Source organism: Camelus ferus, chromosome 3 (genome assembly GCF_009834535.1).
Source record: "Camelus ferus isolate YT-003-E chromosome 3, BCGSAC_Cfer_1.0, whole genome shotgun sequence".
NCBI lineage: Eukaryota > Metazoa > Chordata > Mammalia > Artiodactyla > Camelidae > Camelus > Camelus ferus.
Genome location: NC_045698.1, coordinates 58103136 through 58131017, shown reverse-complemented (window position 1 = coordinate 58131017; position 27882 = coordinate 58103136). Strand labels below are relative to the sequence as shown.

The 27882-nt window shown below is 36.6% G+C and overlaps 1 long non-coding RNA gene across 1 annotated transcript in view; it reads right to left on the bottom strand.

Annotated features, from left to right (window-relative positions):
* The window catches only part of LOC116662176, a 262216-nt gene that overhangs the window by 17340 nt on the left and 216994 nt on the right, over positions 1–27882 (bottom strand). The window contains exon 9 of the long non-coding RNA XR_004318183.1: positions 16153–16256. This is a non-coding gene — a long non-coding RNA (uncharacterized LOC116662176). The remainder of the gene's footprint in view (positions 1–16152; positions 16257–27882) is intronic.

Here is a 27882-nt window from a genome sequence, read left to right as displayed (position 1 = left end):
AAAGGGGAAGGTAGTTACAAATAACAAACAACGTTAAAATATCATCTTGCAGGAAAGGCATACCCTAACCCAGAATGAGTGTTCATTTGTGTCAAAATGGTTGTTGAATACATAAATCACTGAATGCATAGTGCTTGAGGAGATGAATTTTGTGAATGAATGAATCAGAAAGCATGTTAGGTTGGACTAGTGAAAAACTAGTAAAATTACGTCAGCATAGTTGTAGTTTATAAAGGCTGAGTAATTGCATAGAGTATTGACTTGAGGCATTGCTCTGCATCATTAACTGTAGTAGATGACAATTTCCAGTCAAAGAAATGCTTAAGTCAGAATCCCAATGAAGTACTCAGCAGGGTAAGGGCTAAAGTGAAAGGTTTTAATATATTTATGAGGATGATAAAACTAGCTTCAATGTTGACCAGAATGTTTTAAAGAGGAGAAATATCTGCAAATATCTGCCTTTTAAAATACATATCAAGTGTACTGAAAATGGAATATAAACTTGATAATGGGTCCACAAAAACTTCAAGTGATTTACAATGTATATAAGTTGCACACTGTAAAAGAATGACTACCTGTATAAATGTATTCATGCCAAATATAGATCTGAATACTTGTAATAAATATTAGACTTCCTAACTTGGCATTATAGGAAGTTTGTTCTGCTTGTATATCAGAGTAGTGACAAGTTGGTAAGTCAGTCATGTTTCATACATTTTAGTATCACCGTTAGCCCCTTATTTCTCCAAAACCTCCAGTAACTCTTAGGTCCAAGTGAGATGGACACAGGGGGGTGTACTTAGTGGGAAGAACTGGGCAGCTCAACTTCCCCAATTCCCTATTTTGTGACCTTGAGAAAATGATTTAACCTCTAGGAATCCAGATTTCGTCATCTGTAAAATCTAGAATAAAAAGCTGTAGGGATTTTAAATGAAATCACATGTGTAAAGTGTTAAGCCCAGTCCCAGGTCAGAGGGATAAGGCAAATGTGAATTCTTTTCTATGCTTGTTGTTCAAACTTGGATTGGAAGCAGAAGGAAGGAAGGAAAAGTAGGCGAATGTCATATGATTGATGCCCAGATACTCCAACACCTCCTGCCCGTCCTGCATAGAGATGGATCAAGGCAAACACTGAAGGATGAGAAAGGATAGGGCTCAGAAGTGGGAAATGCAGCCACCTTAGTTGCAATTGCTGGTAGGAAGGACACCCAAGATCCTCCAGGGAACACCTGGAATGTGTCAGAAAGGACAACTGGCATTGACCTCACCTGTGGGAACCTAAGCAGTGAAAGAGAACTCCCATTCTGCCTTTCTATCTAGGGTCACTAGTTCTAAGGTTTCCAGCCATTGGTCTTTAACCTTCCGAGCTCCAAAATCAAAGCAGGTGAATTACAGTAATGATTTCAGATTTTAAATTCTAAGTTTATTTTTGTATAAGTTCACTGACCTCATTAAAATGTTCTTAAGATGATACATAAATGGCTAAAACATTATTTTTATTTAAATTTATCACTTCTCCCACTGGAGGTGGGCGGGAGGCAACTAGAGAAAACTTTGTCACTTTGCCAGTTAGGATCTGAGGTAGATTTTGACATCAGAAAGGGCAAAACTACAGCATGCTGTTGTGCTCGCTTTATATAAATCAGTTCAATGATTGCGGGTCAGGTTCTGTTGCTGAGTAACTGAAGAGAATTTTTTTCTTCTAAAGAAACAGTATTTTTATAAGTCTAGCAAGTGCTTGAGTAGTCCCTTTCTATAATTCTTTAAATTTTAAAAATAAATCCTGGTAATGCTTCAAAAAATTAAAGCAAGCATCACAGATTTTATGGCAGTGGTGAGAGACAGGGCAGAGGCAAGTAAAAGTGATACAATTTACTTAAGCCTCAATTCTGATCAGAAAAAGAAGCAAGGCAGTGAGATGTGTCGATTTATGTAACCCAGTTCCATCACTGTCAAACATATCTTGAGGTCCCTGTCACTTTTATAATAAAACCTGCTCTCTGAGTCAATATTTTCTTACTTCTTTAACTTATCAAGCATCTCCTAACTTCCATCACTTTATAACATTTTGTAAATTTCCTTTTCTTTTGAGTAAGATGTTACTGACATTTTGGTGGCAGAACTTCCCACCCTCTGAAATGTGTGTCCCAGTCTGAAAGGCTGTTACCACTGTTCTGATCTAACCGATTACAAATTTGCAAGTACTGATTATAAATGCCATCAGCTTTAGTGACTCACCTTCAGTTTCTAATGCTTAAGAAATGGATCATTAACTCACTTAAAAAAATTCCCCAAAAAAGTTGGTTCTACCTACTTGTCCTTCATTTCATGCCCAGCCTGCCAAGTAGAAGAAACAGAAGCTCTGCTAAGTGACATCTTGGACCAGAAAAAAGAATCAGGTTGCCAGCAGAGCACGTTTAAACATTTTGACACTAACTGGAAATTTTAATGATCACTGTAATTTAGCTGATGGGTTCATTAATAAAACTCCAGGACTGCTGTGTAACATTCAATACTGTGGTTACTACAGCGAAGGTTACAGAGAACAAGGAAGCAGTTCCTTAGGACCTGCATAACATGCACTCACTAATCTGGGCAGGAGATTGTGTGTAATGATTTCTGGCAAAGCAAGTAACCAGGAAAGTGATCTTGTTTGCTAGCAGCCCTTGTCCTGTCTTATAGGTGAAGGGCCCCCAAAGCTCTCCCAAATGATTCATTTTCCAAGAGCCCACTCTATCAATTTTAGCTCCTTGCAGATGAAGTAAAAAAAAAAAAACTCAAGCATTATCAAGTTAACAGTATATAATCATCTTTTAAATTCCACTGGAAATATGAGGACTTAATAATGTTAGTTTTGATACAGTAATGTGTAATGATGTGATCAATCATTTTGGGAGTAAAGTTCTAGAAGTTTCTCTGAGATGGAAGTTTTCTCCGTGGGACCTTGGGGTTTAAAAGGTTATGATTGATTTCATCTCTCTCAAGTAAAAAGTGAGGTTATAAGACCAAATAACATTTAGCCAAATCAACTAGCACCTCAGCAACTCTCTGGTAATGTTAGACAACTCTGCGGGTGTCAGCTGGCCATGAGGAACTGTCATTATTATTTCCACAGCTTCAGGGTGGAGTTCTGGTAGGATTCAAGGCCTGATGAGGCTGTAATATCTACTACCCTATGTTACAGCTGGAGAGTCATGTGGGTAGAAGTATCCAGTTTGCCGGGATGTGGGGAACCGGCAAATGATGTCAAAGAGGATAGTAATAACAATAACAACAAATATTTGCTGAGTGATTACAGAGTGAGAATTGTCTTACACAATATTTTGGACAAGGCCTGAAATGCAGAGAGGTAAAAACCAAATCGTTATCAGTCTCTATCTGTTCTTCCTTCGTTCTACAGCAATAGAAGTTTCAGCTGGAAACATACAGACAAGAATAAAGGCTCCATTTCTTAGCCTCTCTTTGGCCACAGAATAAGGCGGTAAGCGGCACGTAAAAGTGTTATATTATATCTGGGAACCTTCTTTAGGAGATAAGGCTCATATAATCTTTGTGCTATGGTTCTTTGCTCCTTCCTCCATCCTGCTTCTTGGAATCTCCATGTGCCATTTCGGACCATGATGCTGAAAGTGCATGTGACAGAGTGACGAGACAGGAGGAGACGTGCTCCCCGACCCTGTGAAGTGCTGCTGAGCCTGGAATTTCATAAGAGACAGGAATAGACTTCAAAATTGTTTATCCCAGCTACTATGATTTTCTGTCACTTGTGGACAAATCTAATCCTAAACCCTTCAAAACAGATAGGTGCCAATTCCAAATCTGTGATTAATAACCCCTTATTTTTTTCCAACATATCATCAGTAAATAGACAGGTTCTATATAAGATTTTTACTTTTTCCTTCTGTAAAAAAAACAGTCTAGTCAGTGCTTCCTCTCTTCTCCCCTTCTCCTCACTTTCCATCCAGATGAGAAAAAAAATTCCATTCTCTCAAATATCCTGTACTGTAAAACACCTACACCTACACCTACACACACACACACACACACACACACACACACACACACACACACACAGAGGCACTCTCTTATTCAACAACGTCCAATTAATACTTAATCAACATCCACTATTTTTTCCCAGCTCTTTTGCTACATACTGAGATTATCAAGATAAATGACCTTGTAAACTCATAATGCATTCTGATGGATGCTTTAATATAAGTATATCATTGGGATGATGGCTTAAAAAAGGGGTGACTAACTCTGCCTGTAAGTCTCAGGGGTTTCACTGAGGTGGTATTATTTGAATTAAGGCTTAAATATTGAGTATAAGAGGGAGGCAAAATATGTTGAGCAGAATGGCCCGCGGGAAGGAATAGCATTATGAAGCTGATGGTGTATTTTTGAAAATGAAAAGGCTTGCATGCCAAGAAGTGGAAATGATCCTTTCTGTGTGTCACATTCCTAAGGACCTCCTGTGCCATGCTGAGGTCCTTAGATTGCTTCTTTGGGACATCATTAGGAATTTTTAGATATGAAATGGTATGATCATTTTTATACTCTAGAAATATGATTACGGAATAAGTAGTAAGGAGGACTGAAATGAGAAGAAGGGAGATAATTAGGGCATCACTGGAGTGTTCATTTAGTGCAAATGGGGTGAGGATGAGGAGATGGATTCCAAGATTTGGGTGGAAACTTAGTGGTTCTTCTAGGGGTGGGGCAGGTGAGTAGAGAGATCAGGGAAGAAGATAGAATTCTTTGAATCCTCAGCATGGGTAAAAGCTGAAGCCATGAGGTGTGTTGTCTCCCTTGGGGAGAGGGTACAGGGTGGCAAGATATAAGGGTGGAGGACAAAACCCTAGAGCATAGGTGATGAAGAATAGAAACTGTGAAGGAATTTTGTGGATAGGAGAAAAATCAAGGGAGGGTAATCAGGAAAGCCACGGAGAGGGAGGAGGGCTGAAGTGACCTGGTAACATTTTATGATAACTTGACTGAGGCCTCTATTCCCTACCACACTGCAGGCTTCAAATATGCCACGTTCACTGTTCTATCTTTAGCCTGTAACTGAAGTTCAGTGTCTAACATATTGCAGTTGCTTATTAAAGATGTGTTTAATGAACAAGTATCCAATTCAGAGATGAACTGAGGCTTAGAAGGGACTCAGAGTTAGATTTTTTGAAAGAGAGGATACCAAGCCCAACCAAATATTTAAAAAAACAAAGGACTAAAATTTAACATCCACATCCTACATGTGGCTTGTGAAAGGCTTGGATCAACTGCCTGTGAGGCTTCCACTGAGAAAGAATGTGGGCTTTATGCCATTTATGAGAACACTTTGTTAAAGGATGCATCTTAACTCGGAAACCATGATCGCCTCATCTCTAGAAGCAGATTTCTAAAGGATGCAGACGTATCTGGTTAGTCCATTCCAGGGGAGAGCACTTTGATGAAGAGACTAAAAGGAGCTCCATGCTTAATCTACAAAACTGTGTTGAAGCAACAGAAAATTGGAAAAATACAAAAAAACAAACAAACAGACAAAACCAAAATATTGTATATAAGTAGAGAATTGCATTTTTGGAAAGTAGAATTACATCCTGGAGTCTAGAAATACAGCCCCCCAGCAAACACTGGTACCAAGGAAAGAGAGAAGTTAGATGAAGGAAATGTTAATAAGAACTCATGTAGAAATAGCATAGAAACCAAAAAACAAACTGAGGCTATAAACACCAGATTTACTGTTACTGGAATCCTTGTTGGAAAACTCATTCTAAGCTAAAACATAAAAATGATGGCTGAGCATTTTTAGGGTTATAAAAGGCTTAAAAATTAAGTTGTTAGTCATGGCATGTAGAATATTTTCATTTAGTTTTTAATTTCTCCTACATAGGTGGTCCGCAGATCCAGAGGGTTTTGGAATAAACAAAGCAATGTGCTGTTGTTAAAGTTAGAGAGGTTTTTATTTTCATGCAGTTTTATTTCTGTTCTGTTTAGCTTAAGCACACAAGACAACAAAACTGTGTTCAATATGACCTTTTGTAGTTAGCTTCATAAAAGTAATGAAATTTTAAAATAAAATTTTTATAGAAAATCTGTTATGTTTAATGTTTGACAGAGATAGAATATATCACTGTCCAGTCCTACTCAACTACCAGAGCTGAGGCTCTTCTTTCTCACATTTATTTATCTCTCTGGGTGTTAAAGACCATCATCTGCTAATTTAGGAGGCCTGCAAATGCCATTCGCAATGGGGCCCAGCAAATCCTTGGATCATTTGCAGGACTATCTAAGCTAGAAGTCCAACGGGTAATGGGTGGGCGTCTGGAGATGGAAGGCCCACTCCACCACCAAGCATCCTGCTCTGTCCAGGTGAGGAGCCATCTCTATGTGTTGACTTGACTTCCACGGACTCCCTGCTGTGGGCCACTCAGGGTGATGGGCACTCTCCCCATGAGGACATGACTTCTCTCCACAGGGTTATTCATCCCCCAGGTTGGCCCCTCTCACTTCCCACTCCCTGACTTGCTGTAAGGGTGTGTCCCACCAGGTCCTGTTTCTCATCTCCCTCTGCCCTCCTCCCTGGCCCAGATACACCTGTACTTTCTGAATAAGCATATGCATGAGAAAGGGTCTGTTTCTACACTATTCTCTATTCTACTTGACTGTTAGAGCATAAACTCCACACCCCCATTCCTTCAGGGCTCCCTTCCACATTGACTACTTGCTCTTTTCATTCTTAACTATAATTAAGGCAATATGGGTAACTCTGACTCCCTGGTAGAAAGATCTTGTAGGAGGAAGTGGGAAAACACCAAACATGAAAATTAATATTTCAGGATGCCTCGTTGAAAATGGCAACACCAATACTGCTGATACGTCATGCACAGACAAGACTAAATCTGCATTGTGGGTCTAAAGTCAGCATACAGATCGAACACAAGAAGTGAGCACTGTGTATAGGCTCTCTCTCTATATAAATACGTGTGTGTGTACACATCCAGACACTCACACATATCTGTATCCACTTGCTAAATGACTCAACCTCTCTTATAATTTCAAACTCTTGAAAGGGACATCTGATCTAACTTCTGTTTTTAGGCCAGACCATAGAAGTCATATTTGCTGACCAGCTGTGGGCAGGTCACCTTGGATTGGATTCCTACCCTGGTTCACTTAAATTGTGGGGCACGTGGTATAAAGGGTGACCACATCAGGAGGGACTGTGGGTCTGACAATAGTCAACATTTCTGGCATACTGTCTCTTACAACTTGCCTACATCTTTATGTTCCAGCTCTCCCACAGACCAATCTGAGACCTCGTCTCTCCCCATAACTGTTACCATGGCCTATTAATTTGCCTCCCTGTTTTCAGTCTTAGTCTGCTCAGCATCTAGCACATCACCTTGAGATCTTACCTTTCTAAACTCTGTGCTTCCTTTTGTGCTGTCTTTTTCAGCCTTAACATTCAACTGTGGCTCACCACCACACATGTTCCCACAGTATGTTCTATAGGATGCAAACAGGGTTTTACACACACCGTTAGTATTCTGTCTTTAAATAGATTGGTAAACAATAATTTAACTAATTCTCACCAACTTTATTTTCTCAGGATTTCTCAGAGGTGTTAATACGCTGATGTATATTATGTATATTTCAGAGGGCAATAGAAGATGCAGTATTGCCCAAACTTATTTGAATAATCTTTTCTTTAAGGATCATTAAGTCTCTATGGGATATGCTTTGAAATTTTATTTTGGCCAAAAGCATAAAACAGAATTTATTACCTGGTATATTTAGGTCCTCCACTAACTATATTCTCAAACCTATAGTCCATATATGACTTTTCTGTTCAGCTATATGAAAGGACATTTTAACCCATTGCTTTGATGTTACTACTACTACTACTACTACTACTACTGCTACTGCTACTGCTACTGCTACTGCTACTGCTACTGCTACTGCTACTACTACTACTACTACTTTACTCTACCATACATTTCTGGGCTTAACGGGCCATAAAATAAAATTAGTGTAAACTTTCTATTTTTTTCATCTCTCTTCCGTGTTTCTCTTTATCTTCTTCTCCCACTCTGTTTATCTTTTCTTTTTTATCACCCTGTTTCTTTGCTTTTCTCCTTCTCTACCACCCTCACAAAACTGGTCACATTTTCTTCACTTAACCAATGAACAAAGATCAAATGGTAAAGCCATAATCTATAAAATTTGGTATAGGTAAAAATAATTCATCAATCAAATCTTTCTTACAAACTTAAAAATACAGTTCCAATTAAAATATTTAAAATAATACAAATTTTAGAAAGAAATATTCTGTTATGAGAATACAGAACAAAAAATTTAATTGACTTAGAAAAGATCACTTAGGAAAATGTTTTTATGAGAAGTAATCAATATTTTCATAATTATGAGTAATACTTCTGTATCTTTTAAATTCAAAATATGTTCAAGACCAAAGAGCCATCCTAGGTATAGGGTGGAAATAGCAAAAGGAAGAAAAAGTCTTTTCCCTCATTTACTCACTCTCATTCTTATTAATTCACTAGCATGTGGACATAACCTGTACACATGGTAGAAATATTTTCCTTCCATTTTGCACTCATGCCTCTAAGTGTTCTCCCTCCTCCTTTCTGTTGCTCCAAGAGCCCCTTCTCGCTGAGCTGGCTATGGTTGCCTTAGTCCACCTTAAAATCCTTAAAAATTAATTATGTCAATGGGAAGTTTTTATTAATTACACAAGCTGCACAGCTTATCCTGAGAGCACACTTTAACATATACATCTATATGTCTCTATATATCTGCATGTGTAGTGTATGTGTGTCTCAATTCTATCTAGCCAGTGTTATATGCTGTCAGATGGATAAGACACTAGGATTTGACTGACTAGTGAAAAATTAAAAGTAGCAAGAAAACAGAATAGTTGACATAGATAACTTTTGATGTGACTTTTTCAGCTAGTTGAAATAATGGTCAAAGTTAACTAATTCTGTTAGAGCAAAGAGAATTTGTCAATCAACAGGCAATTCTTATACAATTTTTAATAGACTCATTAGAAGAAACAAATGTCACAAAATGTTCATTACCTATTAAAGACGTGATATCAAATTCTTAATTTGAATTCCAAGAAGCATAGGAAGCATGACAACTGTGAGTTTAATTAGCTTAAGCTGATAAATTGCATCTTAAAAATAAAGATTATATACCACCCAAGTGAATCCTTTCACATAAGTTTAAGATTTATTGCTAAGTGTGGCATTCACAGGCCAATTATAAAAGTTGTTAGGTTATGAATATAAAAGGAAAGAAAAATGGAAAATTCATGTATCTTGTCAAAGACATTTTAATTCCTCTTATGTCCCCAGTCTCTGGAGCAAATGGAAAGGCCACAAAATTTCAGGAGACAGGGTACTTGTTAGTATATTAGGGTTATCTACTTCTATATTTCATCTACTAGAAATTGTCACCTTGTCTTCCAAAATATTTTTGCCCTCCGAGTTAGAGAATAGTTCAGTCCCTCTAGAAAAGACATTTTGTTAACTGTGTATTTATCCCTTTTTATTATGTTCTATGTTGTCTGAGTATTGATAATGAAATCTCATAGAGAGTCAGGAAGAAGAAAATCTTTAGTGCATTATTTCTATTTATTAAAGAAATTATTTATATGTTGAACATTTATCTCTATTTCTTACAGATTTTCATGATTAAAAACAAAAACAAAGCATTTTTCATAATTTCAATTTGCTTGAGAAAAAGGAATTAGGTTTTAAAAACTATTATTTTTGTTTTTCAAATTAATTTCCTTTGCAATGACATTCCAACAAAAAGTTATGGCCATGGTACTCATACCATTATAAGCTTATACTCCTCTTTTAATGGAGATGGTCAAATTTAGCTCTTCTTCTTCATATCTGCTAAGTGTCCTATTGTGTCAGACATATGTCTTGACAGCTTTTCTTTAATAGTCCAAGGTCGCTATTGACCCCTTTGACAGCATAAGCCTCCATGGAAAGTGCCCCAATTTTCTATGGGCAGTAAACAGGATGGAAAAACTACCCAGCTACAAACAGGATCATTTCTCATGGAAATGGAGGAATGACTCAGAGGGGGAAACCAAATCCTCAGAGAATCATTTCTCAGAACACCCCAACCATGGATCTGACGACACCTGTCCAGCAGGAGTGCACAAGTCCAATGAACCAGTGACTGCTCTGTGCCTACCTTTTCTTCTCTGGAGGTGTCTATTGTGGTACTCTGCCTCTGTTTGCATGTTATGTTGAGTGTGTGTGTATGTAGGAGCAGATTCACAGAACTACACAAACTCAAGGATTTAAGAGGAGCCATAACCAAGGAACCTAACATGAGATGCATCATCTGCACTGGCCCTCATTTAGGTGATGAAAACCTGGGTCTCAAGCCTGACCCTCCAACTGAACATGATGAGGTAAACCATTAACTTTTTGAACCTCAGTTTCTTCATCTGTAAAATGATAGAAATTAAACCTGATTATTCCTGATGTTCCTTCTCATTCTTTTTCTGATAATGTTACCTGCAATTTTTCATTATTGGTATCACTTTACTATATTGGCTGCATCAAGGATTGTTAATTTACCTTATTGTACCCTATATACTTTTGTTGGGTCTTTGCAGGCAGCAGATTCCCAGAGAGCAATAATCGTATCCTCTTTGCATCCTCTAAACTCTCCAGAGTGCTTATTTTAGAGCCAAGTATTCATTAGATGCTTAATAAATATTAAATGATGAACATGACCATGTTAATCTGTGGTGTCCTAGGCTGACTGCACTATTGCTGCTGACATTTCTTTTGCTTATTAAAACCATTAGCAACATGAGTGTGTGCTCTTTGCTACTTTGACATGACAGGTGGAGGAGCTTACAGCAGTGACCTAGTTCAGGGCTTCTCAAATGACTAGAAATTAACTTCTAACTTCATGATGAAATTCATGAATAATTTACATAGTATGAACAGAGATACTTCTCATCAGATCACTGACACAAAAGAGGTTGTGTTCGTGGGTTATTTGGGATATATTTTGACCAGATGATCTTTGTTTCAAAGGGACTCTTTGATAAAGAGTAAAAAGGCCTTTGATCAGCCAAATGAGATACTTAAATAAGAGACCTAAGAGCTAGGCTTTGTAAATGAGGAAGGCTTGGTGAACTATGTGGAGCAAACCTGCGCTATGATGCATTTTTGAGAACTATAGTTTTTCATGATTCACAGTCCAAATAAATGAAGCCAGAAACATTCTAATGTCATTTTACATAGAACCTTTTCTCTTAAAACCACTTTATTTCAACTTGCAGGTTCTACGTAGACTAAAGTAAATGATAAAAAGCCACAAAAGTCTCAAATTCCTCTTTGAAATCCTTCTGACCTCCTCAAGTGTCTTCTAAGGGATGCCATTACCTATGTCTTGGCCCTTTGACCTAGACTTACTATTTGGAGGTTTGAGTGTTGAGTTCGCTAATCAAAGAAAAACCAGCTCTTAAGACTTTTTAAAAATTATGCCTAGGAAAAGAACCACAGGATTCATTTTTCCCCAGTAGATATCACAGAAATTGTGATTATATGGAATAAAAAGGATTTATCTATTGTCTGGTTAATATAATCAATATAATCAGATAAAGGGAGCAAATATGTCATTCTATCAGATGCATTTTCTGAGTTTGCTATTTAAGTGAATTATGTAGACCTAGGCTTTAAAACTAAAGGCCATTTTTACACTATAAAAAGAAGAGTCCAGTTTAATATGAAAGCTATTAGAACAAGCTTCTCTCTCTGTCTCTGTCTTTGTCTCTGTCTCTCTCTCTCTTTCACACACACACACGTACACACAATCATACTTACATATAATTAGGGTATAGGATTTTAAGATTCAGGGAAAAGTCATTTCTTACTGACAAAAAGGATGACTTTGCCAGTTTTATTACCCCCATCACTATCAGCAGTCATTTGGAAATTTGTATGGAAAAAAGAAATGGCTTTTCTTGACATACCTTGATTCTTTATTTTCATAGTATTCCTTTAGTCATAGTAACTGAAATGAATTTCAAGATCATGCTTAAATGAAAGATTCAATCTTTTGTGGTCCATTGAATTTGCAATGCTTATAACGGGAAGGATAGTCATCTTACAAAGCTAAATCCTCCGCATCTCTTCTGACTCAGCAGACTTCTATCAGATTGCTGAGCCAGGGAAAGCTAGGCTGGTCATGTGGGCAGCAATGGGAAGTCAGAGAATTGTTTCTTGCCCTTAAGAACTATGGAAATGCCCCTGGTGAAGTTAAGCCTTAAACTCTGTGACTGTAGAGATGTTACAGAAGGAATGACGTACTGTGATGGCGCTGATCTCTGGTGGGAACCTATGTCCACCTGTGAATAAAGTCTTTTTGTGATAATTATCCTGAGGCTTTCAGAATTCATTTAAATTTCATTTGTAATGTTAAAGAGCTTATAGGAGCCACAGGGCCTGTTGTCTGTTATTTTTACTACTTCCAGTCCAGCAGTCTGAGAAGCCTGACTCTGAGCCATGCTGGAAGATGGCAGGAGTCATACCAGGGGTGTTCTTGCCATGCCTTGGATTTCCTCCTTGTCAGATGGTTGAGTTAAAGAAGGGAGTTAAGTCACGGTCAGAACTCTTTCATCTGAAGATCATTCTAAGCAGGTGAACAATGATTTTCACTTAATACTCAGGAATTAGTATCAGTAAGAGCATCTTTTGCCAAAGCACTATTGAAAAGAATAACATGTACACTTCTGGTTGAACTTATAATAATAATACATTTCTGCTCATGCTTCTGGCCCCTAGCCCAAGAATATCAAGAAATCAAGCATTTTCCTTAGGACACAGACTTGTTCTTTTCCTGTCGTTTTCTCTAAACAATTTCACTTGCTGACAATAAGATTACAGTGAGCCTTTTTGTAAAATGTTCATATTTAATTTCTTAGTTTTTATCTTCTAAATCTCCCCATATCTATTGATGGATGATACATAATGTTACTAGATTAGAAGCGGGAGGATGAATCTTATGAGGTTTGGATGCTGTTTAAACCTGGAGCAAAAAAATTTTTTTTTCATTTGGACTTGTTATTTTCTAAAGTACTTAAAAATTTTTTAAACCACCTCATTGTTCTCCTGTTAGCACACAACAAATCATGGGTTTTGGATTCATAATAACCTGGGTTTAGATACTGGTCCTGTCACTAAACTACCTTGTGATTTTAGGTAAATCATACTGAGTAGCAGGCAACCAAGAAATGTTGGCTTCCTTTCCTGATTTTTCCTATTTTGCTGTTAATATCATTTATTTGCCATTCGAAACACAGCTCTTTCTTTTCATTTTAAAATCCACTTTCTTATCCATGTAAAATAATATACCTGCTACCCAGGTATTCCAAAATACAATACATGTGAGAGTCATATTATACAAATGTAACTGGGATGGATAGATAGACAGACAGACAGACACACAATCTGTTTCCAGAGCTGTATTTCTCCCTCAGCAGCAGGAGTGTCTCTGGAGACATCTGCAAATGTGTGAAAATGTTTTGAGTTATCATGAGGATAAGAGTATTTCTGGCATTTAGTAGGTGGGACTAGAGATACTAAAACCCTGCAGTGTGTGGGACAGCCCTGCACACTGAAGGACTGTTCTAGTATCAACAGCATGTTTGATAAGCATTACTCCAGAAGAAACTCCAGAAGGAGAAGAGCATTACAGATGTATAATCTTTAAGATGCCTCTTCCTGTCACTTGTTTCTTCCACAGAGATGAGAGGTGATCCTGAAGTGCCCTCTTTCTCTCTCTATTCCTAAACCACAAAATCTTTCTCTGCCAGCCATAGGCTTCTGTCTCCCTTCTCCTGTCCTATCTTACTTGGTTATTTATTATTTACTTCCACTTAGCCTGTTTGGTTTCTAGCATTTTCCTCTGAATTTTTCCTTTGTCCTCTAAGAGACTTCTAGAGGTAGCTTGGTAAGCAAGATTATTTTGCTCCTAAGAAGCTTGAAGAAGGAAGAGAGGAAATTCTGAGAACTCACCCACTAATGATGTTTATTCCTATTCCACATGCACAAGTAGTGATGCTCCTGCTGCCAGAACCTGAAGTCCCAGGGAGCCAGAGAGTGACAGCAACAGTGTGGAAAGGCAAGAGAGGGCAGGTTGCCACTCCAGTCAACACTTTTATGTGTATGATCACTGAAACAGGCACAAGGACACCAGTATTGATGGTAAGCATTTCCTGAAGCTGATTTTGTAAGTAGACACTTAGGTAGCAAGTGCCATCAGTAATCTGTGCATCGGTCTCTTTTTGGAATTATTATATATATACACACATACACATATGCATTTATATGTATTTTATGAATTGGGATTTTATATATATGCTGATTACACATGTGATTGTATTTTCCATGTCAGTATTGTTTTCAACTGTCCATGTCTATTGGTATATAGATATATAAAATATTATTTACATTCTCAAAATCTGAAATGTATGATAAAAATAGGGGTATATTTTTATAAGGGTAAAATTTCTCCCTGAACATGAATAAGCTCATTACTGTTTTACAAACTATTGGAGAAATTGTATTATGTAAAAAGAGCTAAAGTCAACGGTAGAAGAATAGAAGGAATTCATGTGAACATATAATGTATTCTAATTAATAGGAATCTTTGCAATTGCATATCTCAGTATGGCACTCATATGGGTCTCTGAACCTATACATTGACCAAATAAGAATTTTGTATTTCAGGACAATTACAAAAGGAAGCAAGTATCACTATTTGATCAATCGTTTCTGTCTTTATCTATGAGGACAAATTGTAACTTGAATTATACATTAACCTGAAGGAGGGCATACGTCATCTATGTTTGGGCAAATTCAGAAAGTGAGACACACCACCCAAACAACCATATCTTTTGTTTAAAAACTTTTATGGCTCATAAATTCTACTTCAATTATCATAGCTTATATTTAAAAAGAAAACAAAAAATTGTTTCAAGTATGGAAATGTTACCCTATCATCAGAAATGTCATAAATATACCAGACTCTTATTTTATTTTTGTTCCTTATGCTTTCTCATAAGAATAACTGAAATAGAAAGAGATGGAAATAAAATTCATATAACAGAAAGAAAAATCCATGGGGAATGAAGCAATTCTATTAAATATTGGAAAAATTGTATGGTATCTTAGGTTTTAAATTTATTGTTTCACCAAACAGTATTTCCAAGGTGGGAAAAAAGTACCTCTAGTTTGCCAAAAACTAACATTGAATTTTTTACATTAAAATGAGTGCTTGTGAGAATCCACTGGGATACTGCCACACTTGGATGGCCAGTGTTCATATGCAGTTGTTGCTTAAAGGAGAATATTAGGAATCTTGTATGAAGGAAAAGCTCACTTCAGGCAGGTCAAGAATAATATTCAATTCAATAATTTGAAACCATAAGTATTTTAAATTGTTCTTTTGGTAAGGGGGGATCTCTAGACCATCTATTCTTCCTAGCCATCATGCCTTCACAAAGACTGCATTGCTAAAGAATATAGCAGTTAAAAATTCTGTAATCCTGTTTCTTTGACAGAACTTCTTACATGAAATTAAGATAAGGCAAACATCCATTTCATGATGGTGAACTTATTTATAATGTTTTGTCGATTTTATACATGATAATTCTATTCTCTTTCTCATTAACAAGTCCAGGAATAATATAATACTGCAGCCTTGTGACACAGAAAATTATTTTAAAACTCTATTTATATAGACTCACAGACGTAGAAGACAAACTGTGGTTACCAGAGGGGAAGAGGGGAGAGATAGATAAAGACTTTTGGATGAACAGATAAACATCACTATATATGTAATAGATTAAACAACAAGGACCTACTGTATAGCACATGGAACTATATTCAATTTCTTGTAATGAACCATAATGGAAAAGAAACTGAAAAAAAAATATATGCATGTATACATATAACGGAATCACTTTGCTGCATACCTGAAACTAACATTGTAAACTGACTCCACTTCAATGAAAAATAAGAATTTTAAAAAACCTTCTATCTATAATTGGAAACAGTACTGGTTCAGACAGATTGGACTGAGTACCTGATCATCCTGGGAAGAACATGGGTTGAGGAGTTGTTACATTTGACTTTGAGGCCCGGCTTAAGCTTTGTGCAAATCATTGAACTCTGGTTGTTTCCTCATTTCTGAAATGAAGATGATACATTACTTACAGTTTTAAAGTATAGTTGTGAAAAGTTTTTATCCCTAGCCCCTGGCATAAAGGCTGATATAAAGCAGGCATTCAAAAATTTTATTCACCAAATCAATAAAAGGAAATACTTCTCAAACTGTAAAAACTATGTATTAATTGTACTCAAAATTAAATGTTTTCTTCTCCATGTCACCTTTTCTAATTGCATTGTGTTTTTCTCTTTGCCCATGTTATTATCTGGTTTCAATTTCTTCTTTGAAATCTGTTTTAATATCAATGTAAATCTTTCTTTGTCCATGTTGGATGGAAAAGAAGTGGTCTAATTAAATAAATACTCCTTTTTAAACTGATGTCAACCTTGCTAGAACTTTAAAAAATTAATTTCTAATAAGAAGAGTATAGTAAAAACACTTAATGGTGTACATACAAAATACAAAATTAGTTAATTTTTTCTTTGGTAACTCTTAAAGCATTTCAGTATCATGGTATGCCTTTGGGCCATAGAATAGGAGGAAAGCAGGGAAAAAAATTGATATATTTTTCTAGCCCTACCTGTGTTTAAAGAGAGTATTATCTTCAGTTTTATAGAAGACACTCAGAAAGATTAGATGACATGCTCAAGGTCACATATTTGATTGATAGCAGAGCAACTTCAAGTATGTCTAACTCAAAAATTTTATAATCTCTTCAATAAACCATTTTATAGTACACCAAAAGCCCATTTACTTGGTAGAAAAATTAAAATCTGCTGAAAAAAATTTTATGAGTTAAGCCCAAAACATGTAGTCTCCTATAGTCATATGTTTTACTAGTAAGTACTTGAGGGAAACCAGGATGCAGACAAAAACTCTTTCTCTCTGTTCCTGTGTTGGGTAGAACATACCTCTCATTCTGAAATTTATGAGCCTTTAGTAGCTTGGTCTAACTGAATGGATTTTATTCTGTGGTTTTCTGTTGTCTTTTATTGTGAAAAGAAGCAACTAATAGTTGAGTGTCAGATTAAGTAAATAATCATTTCAGGCCCTTGGTTTTTCAGCCCTGGGTTTATGATTCCAGCACAGTTCTGGGATTAACAATAAATTTCTTGGACAATTGAAGTTTATAGAATATTCTGTTTATATGAATTTTCTAACTGAATTAAAATAGTATTCTTTAAATCAATTTCATTTGAAAGAAAAATTTATAGGCCGACAAATATGGATTCGTAGATTTCCCCTTCTTCCCACCAAATAATTGTAAATCTTCCTGTTACTCTTTTTGAATAGTGCCATGTCTTAGTTTTCCACTCAGTCTCAATTCCCTCATAAATAATGAAAGATATTTCCATGAAAAATGCTAACATTTGAGGAAACCACTTCTGAAATGAATTTTCCTAAACAGAGTGATTTTATTTTAATTAATGCAATTTACGAATCCCAAACTGCTCCTTTACTGAGGGACTTTTTAGAAACTTACTGCACAGTGGGATTCATTAACAGGAGGATATTGTTGAAACATATTTCTGAATTATTTATTATTATTATCAGTTGTTAAAGTAGTAGTAACACAGCTACTCAAATTCTGAATACCAGCTTTGGGAATGTCGGCGTAACATGTAACCTGAAGTGTGAGCACGTGCATGTATGCACACACATGCCCCCTACCCACACACACACACACACACAACCCCAAATAAACAAACAAAACCCTCCCCTGTGAAATAAATGAATCTATCTATATGATAAGATACCAAAATAAGATTATAACATTGGTAGGCATAGTTATAAAAACCTACCAGTTACTGAAAATAATGTTATCATAGCAACCTTTACCAAGTATATCACTATAGGTAAAATGTGCTGTACAATTTGGAAGATATGAAATGTTATAATACCTGGTCTCTGACATCTAGGGGTTTAAACCAAATGTAAAGACAGAGCATATACACATCACAAAACATATAATGGAAAGTCAGTATATACATGTCAAATAGTAATAAATAGTATAGGAATCAAAGAGGAAATGGAGAAATCTTGGCAAGTTCAGGTAGTCATGAAAGCATTCTAGAGATATAAACTGGACTTTGAAGGATATGTAGAAGTTACCTAGGTGGAGATGTGGGCAGAATGTTCCAAGAAGGCAAATGGCACTTGCTAAATGACAGTGATAAAAATGGAAAAATTCTGCTTGGGAGATGGATCTGACTGGAGTGAACGTTCTTTGTGTAAAAGTAGGAATGTGGTGGGAAAGACAGGCAGTGAGCACTGAAAACCAGAGTCAGGCATTTAGACCTCATTTCATTCAAGACATATTTGAATTCTATTTTAGGAAAATTAACCTGGAGCTACAGGTGCTATAACTTGAAATGTGGTGAGGGTGAGGTGAAGGGAAAAAGGGAGCAAAGGCACGCGGAGGGAGGTCAGCAAGACACCGCGTGCACTTGCGCTGGCTGTGCACAGAGCATTTCTGGGGCACCATTGTATAAACTACAACCTGTACATCTCTGTGCTCAATGACTTTGCAGATAAAACAGAGATAAGGAGTAAACAGTACTGAAATGGAGGACAGAGAGTAAAGAAATTTAGGCAAAGAAAGCTTTGAATTAATGCAGCAAGTTAGGGCCCTGATTAGTGAGGTCAAATTATTTTTTAAAAAAGGGAAGCTATGTTCACGTTTGAAGTTCAAAGAGAAGGAGGCAATGGCAGAATGATTAAAGAGAAAATGCACTTAAAAGAACTGGTTCCTAAAGAGATTGGGATCGAAAGCCCAGACAGAGGATCTCGTCTGATAACATTTGGATACTTTTCCCTTTGAACCTAGAAGGGAGGAAGCAAAAATGGAAATAGATCATTTCACCATTATTTCCTCAAAAGACCACTACAAGCAGGGAGAGGTAACTAACAAGCCTATGAAATAAATTATATAAAAGTCAGGTGATTCTGACACACCAGTTGCTGTTATTCTTCCACCTGGGAAAGTTGAGAAAAGGATTTTCATTTGATCCTGGGGCCATGTGGTTGTAACTGTTACAATGTTGAATTTGAATATCTGGCATTTCAGGGCCAAGTAATAAGCCCTAATGTGTCCTCCAGCATATACAGGCCTCTAACTGCATTTTTAGAGGGACAAGGGAGCTGAGACATCTCAGTTAGCTCAGTAAAGTGTCCTGTGAAGTTGAAGTTGTCATTGCTGTCATACTAATCTTATGTTTTTAGGTCAGTTAACATGACGATATATTTAATTATACAACTTCCACATTATCAACGAATGTTATGTTCTAAATCAATGAATATTCACCTAACATTTTACAATGATCAAAATACTGGGCTAGCATTTAGATGTTACATAGACCTATAAGATTTTGTTATTATCCTCAAGGGGGATGCCATACAGTTGAGAAAGCCACACACACACACACACACACAGGCATAATAAAAGCCAGTGTAAAATACCAAATGGTTGGTAAAGCTAACAAGAATTGGGACCTCAGAGGAGAGAGTAAGTGATCATTAAGGAGCAAGACTTTATAGAGAAGTGTGGCTGTCCTCTAACCTGAAAGCTAAGTAGTGATACCAACTGCGTAATTTAATTTAAATGTGTACTTCTGTTTAAGACCAAAAGGACAAATAACCCCAGGAATATTTACTATAATCTGTAGTGCATATTAGGTTCATGAGTCCTGTTTTACTCATAACTAAATCACCATTTTGGATTGTCAAAGCCTTTAAAAGTAGACATTTATTTTTCTCCTATAGTAATGCATGTTTATGGTAGGAATCCTGGAAAGTATAAAGAAGTTTATATGTGATGTACTGAAGTGTAGATAAAACATGATCCCACCAGAGATAAACACTGTTAGCATACTGTCATATGTCTTTCCACGGCAGGTTTGAATATTTTAATGTAGCCCTTGACTGAGTCTGTCTTGCACTTTCTGACTAGATTCTTCCATTAGAGTGTCTGCTCCCTAAGTTCAGTAACAGGAAATTCATCTTTTTCTCTCTCCACTGAGCAAAGCACCATTATCTCCTCACACATATGACAAGAAATAGAGATCACTGCCTGCTTTTCACAGTAGACTAGTAAATTCTTGCCTTTTAAATTTAAATTTACTGTAAATAAGGTTTTTTTGCCACGCACAACTTATGTTTAAACCTAAATCTGAGAAACATTCCTTACATGTATCTGACGGTAGTTAAAAGGCCTCTTAGGTATGAATTCCCCTTCTTTATTTTAAGCAGTGCTTAAAAATGAAGTGGTTTTTCTTGGTTATCAGTATATAATTTAAGTCCCCCTCCCCCTGCCTTCTTCCCAGGCCACATATAAGAGGTTCTTCTTCAGCATTTTTTAGGTTTCTGAGACACTGATTCATTCTTCAATCATTATGTGCTCTGTAATGGGATGAAATTCTGAGAAAATGTTGGCAGCTGATTTCAGTGGAAGGAAGCTCTTAAACATATTAAGCACAGAATGATCTGTTCTTGAACAAATGTCCATGACTTTTGTTTCTACATGATTGCTTCTCTGAAAGTTCATGGGAACTGCTAGAGAGTGTTCTTTTAATCAAGTCAAAGAGTTGCAAACAGGATTGTTGAACACAGAGTTGGACTTCCCAATAACTGAATACTTGATCTGCTGTCTGTGAGTAAATTTGTCTTGTTTATTAATCTTTAGAGAAAGAAACTAAAAAAAAAAAGTTAGTATAGTGGCACACCACAGGAGACTGCTCAATGGTTTAGGCTTATAGAAACCTGCTAGATCTATTAATGGAGGTAGCTCAGATTTACACAAAGGAGCATGATGGTTAGGACCATAAGTACTTATTCCTTTAAATTTACTTTTAAAATAAACTTAAGATTGCATTTTTATTGAAAAAGTAATACATGCATGTGGTAAAAAGTTCAGAGAGTTCTATAGTTCTTTTTCCTAGAGTCTATTACCAGTTTTTTCTGTATCCTTCTAGTAATTTTTTGTATATACATGCATATTTTTTCCATAAGTAGAAACAGTGCTCACATTATTCTGCAACATACTTGTCTTTTATGTCTTCCATCTTTAAAAATAGCATATCTTGGAAATTATTCTATATCAATGTGTGTATATATGTATATATAATTCATTACTATATTTTTAGATAGATATACAATTTATTTATTCCTCTGTAGATGAATATCCAAGTTATTTCTGGAATTTTGGAATTTCAACAATCTTCCAATGAATATTCTTGTATATCCTGATCTTTTTAGGTATGGGAAATAATAGATGTAGAATAATTCTTGCAGATGCTACAGAGAAAGAGAACATGAATTCATGACTGACTGACTACCAAGATGAAAAATCTTGGAGGTTTATCCCCAGACCATAGAAAATGAGTTTAGCAAAACTAGTGACATCACTTGAATGATCAGAAAATTTTGCTCGAAGAGAAAGAGCCAGTCAGCTGCTTGGGTTGCAGGGTAAAAAGCCTTAATAAAAAACAAAACAAAACAAAACAAAAACCCTGGAAGTAGTTCAAGTACTTATGTATTTTGGGAGCTATCCAGAGTACTGAAGAACTGCTGTAGGAAGCAGTCATTTCCACTGGACCAGAAACCCCGGTCTCCCGAATTTATGGCTCTCCTGCCTTGAATCTTGCCCTCGAAATTTTAAACACCTCTAAAGTCAGCTGTCACCCCTCAGACTCCCCTTTCCCTGTCCTGAACTCATCTCATTCTCCACCTGCCTCAATCCAAATCTATCGGTTCTGTTTTCCAAACCAACCCCAGCTATGATCCATTCCCACCATTCAATGTTAGGATTCCAAGAGAAGTAAGCTACAAATGCAGCTGTAATGTTACATAAATTTGACTGGTTCCTGATAACGGTCTCAGTTTATATAACTACACACAAATATACCAATAATGTATTAAATACAGCTGACCCTTGAACAACATGGGTTTGAAATGTGCAGATCCACTTTTTCATGGATTTTTCCAATAAATATAGTAAATGTAGTATTTTTATGCTACAGATATTTAAATTAACTCAGTGTGGGGAAAAGTTTGTGTTCAATTAAAGATTTCAATATATGGAATCAACAGAACTAGGGTTTGGGTCCTTTTTCTATCCAAACTGTTTCAGCTTCTTGCCCTGAGATGAGTCGTTTATCAGTTTATTTGTTCTTGAGGCAGAGATAGATAGCAGTACAAGGATTTTCCACTCTGTGGGGAGAGGAGCAGTGTTCGTGCCCCTAATCTTCCCTTTATTGTTAAGGGTCAACAGTACATTTCTGTTTTATTAGAGTAAACTTTATATGTCTGGAACTGTAAAGGTACATCAGAAGCTAATGCCATAGTATCTTGGGACTTACTATTGCTGATTTTTGCTATCCTTTTCAATATAAAAAATAATCTTTTAAACATAATTGAATGACATTTATTCATGTAAAACATAATTGCAGATGTTTTCTGAAGTAAAGAAAATTTTTTTTCATTCCTGTTGAAAACAATGGATAACTTCAAAAAGTCAATGTATTCTATTCCACTGTTTCATTTATTTAGTTTTGATATGTGGACCACTTAATACATTGAATATTTTTGTGGAAATACAGAATTTGTAGAATTTTCCAGTTGGCAAAATGAGAAGATTTTTTTTTTTATCTTGGAAATCCTCTCACTAAAGGACTCAGATTACAGGGAATAAGACAAGGGGAGGGTCTGGTATAGTTCCCTCATCTAGACTATGAGAGAGACAGAAATAGAGGGGAGGAGAGTAAGAGTGAGATCCTCAGAGGTACAAGAACACATAGTCAAAATTGCTTAAACAAAAGGAGGTTATTAGTTAATGTGCATGAACATTCTAATGAAGCAGTTTGATTCAGGGGCCTCAGGTACCCACTACCCACTAGAGTCTCTCTTTATTTTTGGCTTTGCTTCATCTGTATTCACTACCATCTCAAATATATGGTCCTTGGATGGTAATATGGTGATTGCAGAAACTTCAGCCCTATCTACATCCTCCAAGATTCAAATTCAATGTCTTTTTTGCCCAATCCTTCTGGTTATTGAGGTAAAATCATATTCCTAGACATATATGATACATACAATATATGTATGTCAAGTCACTATGCTGTATACTTTGTACAGTGCTTTATGTCAATTGTATCTGAATAAAACTGGGGAAAAAATGACAATAGAAATTCACTTTCAAGCCTTAAAGCTGTACATTAGCACAAGGTAAAAGCTAATTTAAAATAATAAAAAACAGAAGCTAGAAAGGGGGGTTGCTGCTAATAATATGGAAGGATATTGCAAACTGGGACTGTCCCCAGACAAAGAACACATTCATATTCCTTACAATTCACCCAAGGCTGCATGAATAGTCAAACCCCGTACAACGATCAGATCCACTAAATTTCAGTTTAAGCATTTCAGAGAATCAAAAAATTTGAGAATTGGTGAGGATTTTAAATAGTATCTAAATTTATACAAGAGAAATCTGAAGCTCACTGAAGAATAATGACTTACTCACGGTCACACAATTCTTTGGCACTAAAGTTGTTTATAGAACCCAGGCATTTGACTCCTCATGCAGTATTCTTTCTACTGTAACAACTCTATAAATAGTACAAATACTAGCATCTTCCTATCTAAGGTCAGGTTTTCTTACTTTTAGGTAAATGTCTTTTCCACATCAGGACACAGTTAAATGCTTTCATGAGAAAGTCATGTAGATCAACCCAGAATAGAATTTGCTTGTAAACCTGAGCATGAAAATAGGAAGCCTGAATTTTTAATCATAGGTCATCCATCCTTTTACAAAACCTATGTTTTGTCATTTGTACATGAAGATTAACTCCTGATTCAACGGTGCAATCTAAAAAGTACCAGTAGTCGATTCACATGGTTTCGAGAGCCCCAGATAATATATGTTTATAGTCTAAAAGTATCCCCAAGAATACATAAGCCAGATGTCATGGAGACCTGGAGCTCTTCTGAAGACACTGATGCTAACTCACTGAGGATCAGACTAGAGGAAGCTTCCAACAAGAAGGCTGTGCCTTGGGGTGCCCAGAGTGTAAATGATTCATTCTGGGTCTTAAAGGGTCAGAATAAGGAATCAAAATTTTTGGTGACCAGGAGAGCTGCAATTTTAAGTGGGTTAATCTGTGTAAGCCTATTGGGAAGGTGACACTGTGGCAGTATAGCAGAGAGGATGCAAGATAAAGGAGAGGATGGAGGGTGCAGGCAATTTCCTTGTCCTATGATTTGACTTTGGGGGTGAGAGGGTGAGTTCAAGAACCAGACTAGGGCTGGATTTGAAATCTGAACCCACTGCCTATCAACTGCATCACTCTGAAAAAGTTAAACTTTTGTGTCTAGCTGTCATCCCCCATCAAATGGAGAACAATAATTGGTCTTGCCTTAAAAGTTTTTATACAAATATGATAATATTTGTAGCATGCTTAGAATAACACCTCAAATGTAGTAAGCAGAGATTAGATGCTAGCTATCATTGTCACTGCCTTTAATACCACCCTCAGGACAAGCAGCTTTCTGGGGACTAGGACTCTGAAGGCTGGCATTGGGGCTGTTGTCTCAGTCTAACAGCCTTCAATGCCACATCATCTCCATCATTATTTTTATAATAGGAACACACTGCATAAAAAAGGTCAAAGTCTATTTCCCTTCCTTCTCCTAAGCTCCTGATGGGTTCCTAAAGTGAGAGAGACAAAAGCTTTTCCTCTGCATTTGCCATCTATCAGTTAAGAGACCCAAGTAGGAAAAAAAAGTGTTTATTTATGTCAAGGATATTCTTGTGACAAAGCTTTGTGATAGAGAAGATGAAAACTCCCTGATGTCAGAATCCAGATCTCTTGGTATTTGCACATTATCCAGAGTAATTCCTTGCTCAGAGTTGCAGAATAATATGTATAAATGTCAAACAACTGAATCATTCAAAGATTACAAAGATGGGGATCAACCTGGCATTGAAAGAATAAAACTAAACAGGGAGCAAGGCTTATAAAGCATGATTTGGTTAATTAAAAAAAAATGCATTGAGACAAATGGAAATTATCAGCAAGAGAAAGTGAAACCATCTGGAAAGAAGGAACTGAGAGACATTAGCCTAAAACAAGAAGGGCGCCTGGAGTGAGGAGGGAATGAAGCAGAAATACAGAGAAACAAAACAGAAAGAGACAAGGAAGATAAGATGGAAAACAGGTATGAGCAGCAGTCACGGAGTTTTATAGGAGGATAAAAACAGTAGTTTGAAACAACTAGGTTTTTGGCAACCAGAAAACAGGCAATAACAGGCGTGACAAGCATGAAGCTGCAATGAATGTCTGTTCACAGACTATTTGTGATTCACTGATGCAGCTATTTCACAAGAGATTTGAAGAACTACTTGAGAGAAAATTGAGGAGATTGCACACATAGGACTTTTTATGGTTCATCATGGTTATTTACTTTTTTCTATAACATATAAAATTATTCTAAACTATGGCAATAATCTCAGTTCAAATTTTGGTGTAAATTGTTTTATTCTCTATAAAAAGCACATCAGATTGGAGATGTGTGGAAGGGAGGCTTCTCAGCATTCGGTTTTACATCCCTGAAACTAATTCCACTTCTATGCCAAGTAGATGTTGGAAATTTCCCGTTGACTATTACACAAATTTCAAAAAGCCAAACCATTGAGTCAGAGGATAGTTTATGGCCCATTAACAATACATTGGCTTCTCAGAACTGTAAACATAGCCTTATGGATCTTAATGTAATTGTTTAGGATGAGTGTGTTGGCAAGAACTGTTAGAGTCTGTTAACGCAGTCTGGAAAGCAACGTGTTTTAAGCAAATCTGCAAAATGTTACCAACTCATTAAGCTACGAGCTTTACGGTTCAGTGTTCTAAAGCGATTCTGTGAGACACTTCTGAACGAGGCTGTATATCCAGTTCTGGTTCTGCCATGATTGATGTGTACATAAAAGGGGCTGACTACATTTCTCACTGCATTATGCTGATGATGTTTCCACATTATTGTTGCTTTTTTCCCCTTAAACATTATTCTTTCATTCTGTTATATAACTAAAAGAGTGCAGAGAAGCACTTAAACACATTCTATGGAATAGATTTAGCTGTATTTAAATATATTATAGGGACCTCAGAGGTGCTTCCAAGGCTATGTTCCACAGATACAGTGTCACTGTCAATGCAGCCCCCTCCCCAGCAGGCTCCCTTAAAGTTCAGTTCACCATAGACACTGGGAATTGGAAGGGACTTTAGATATCATACAGTCCAACCTCGTAGTCATTGAAGCAATACTTTCTAGAGCATCTCTGTTGGATAGACTAAAATTCAGTACATTTTAAGGGAAGCAGTCTTGATTCAGTGAAAGGGTATTCAGTTGCGAATGGAAGAAACACAACTTAAATACGGGGAATTAGCCCTCAAGACTGAAAAATTCAACAGTTTCTCATTCACAACATGGGTGATTTGAAGGTTTCAAATTCTGTTACCCTCTTTCTCCACCTCCCAATCCTGCTTTATTTCAGATGAATTTCTTTCCTGTCAGCTTTCTCCTTGTGGCACCATTCAGGACTCCAGTGTTATATCTTAGCATCCCCATGGACAGAAAAAAAACGGAAATTCCACTTCTAACAGTTCTAGATTTGAGTATGGTAGACTGACTCACATCATATACCCACTTTTAAACCAAACACTGGACCCAGGGAAGAAGGAAGACATGGAATCTTCAAGTTAGGTCATGTACTCACACAGAAGTAGCTACCAAACCAGGGTGGTTTGGTAATTGAACTGATCTGACCTGGATTATTTTCAATTGCCTTCTTTCTTTCATTCTCAGCAACACGGTGAGACACAATCCTTTCTCCTACCTCTCCAGTCAATTTCTTTCCTTCTATTGACACTGATACTGCTTTAATTCAATTGTCATTAAGGCTTTCCCTGGGGCAACAGTTAGAGATACCTCATTGTCTCTAGCCTTCTCCTCTCTAAATTATTTTTTATATTGTTGCCAGAGTGATCAAATTCAAACCCCACACCAACCCACCCAACCCATGACTTTAATTTCTATCCATTTCTTTTTCATCTCAAATTCTACCTTCTTTAAGTTGAGATCAATAATTCTCTCTTTTATTATATCATGATTTTCTCTACTTTCATTATATATTAGGTCTTTGATGCCTGTGTCCTCCACTAGATTATGAGTAGTCAGAGGGCATGCCCCATATCTTATCTGTCTTCGTACCCACAAAAGTACTGAGAATGAGATCTTGCCCAAAATAAGGTTTCAATAAAGGTTAGCCAAATGTAATTACTGAGGAGCTGAACAGTTCAATATAAACAATAAGCATTTTAAGAATGCAATCTGGGCCACAGTACTTAAGAAAAGATGCATATATCACTATGGAAGATTTTGTAACCCTATTATTAAGTAGCAGCCAAAGTTAGGTCTCAGCATCCAGTCAATAACAGGAGTTAGTTTTCCATGGGTCTCTTGCATTTCTATAAATCTTGCAAATGATTTATTCTTACCAATCTTTTCAAAGATGTTTCTAGTGAAAATATATAGCTTTGGAACACAGAGGCAATGTCTTTCTCTAGAGCAACATACATGTTTGCTTATGATCCATTATAA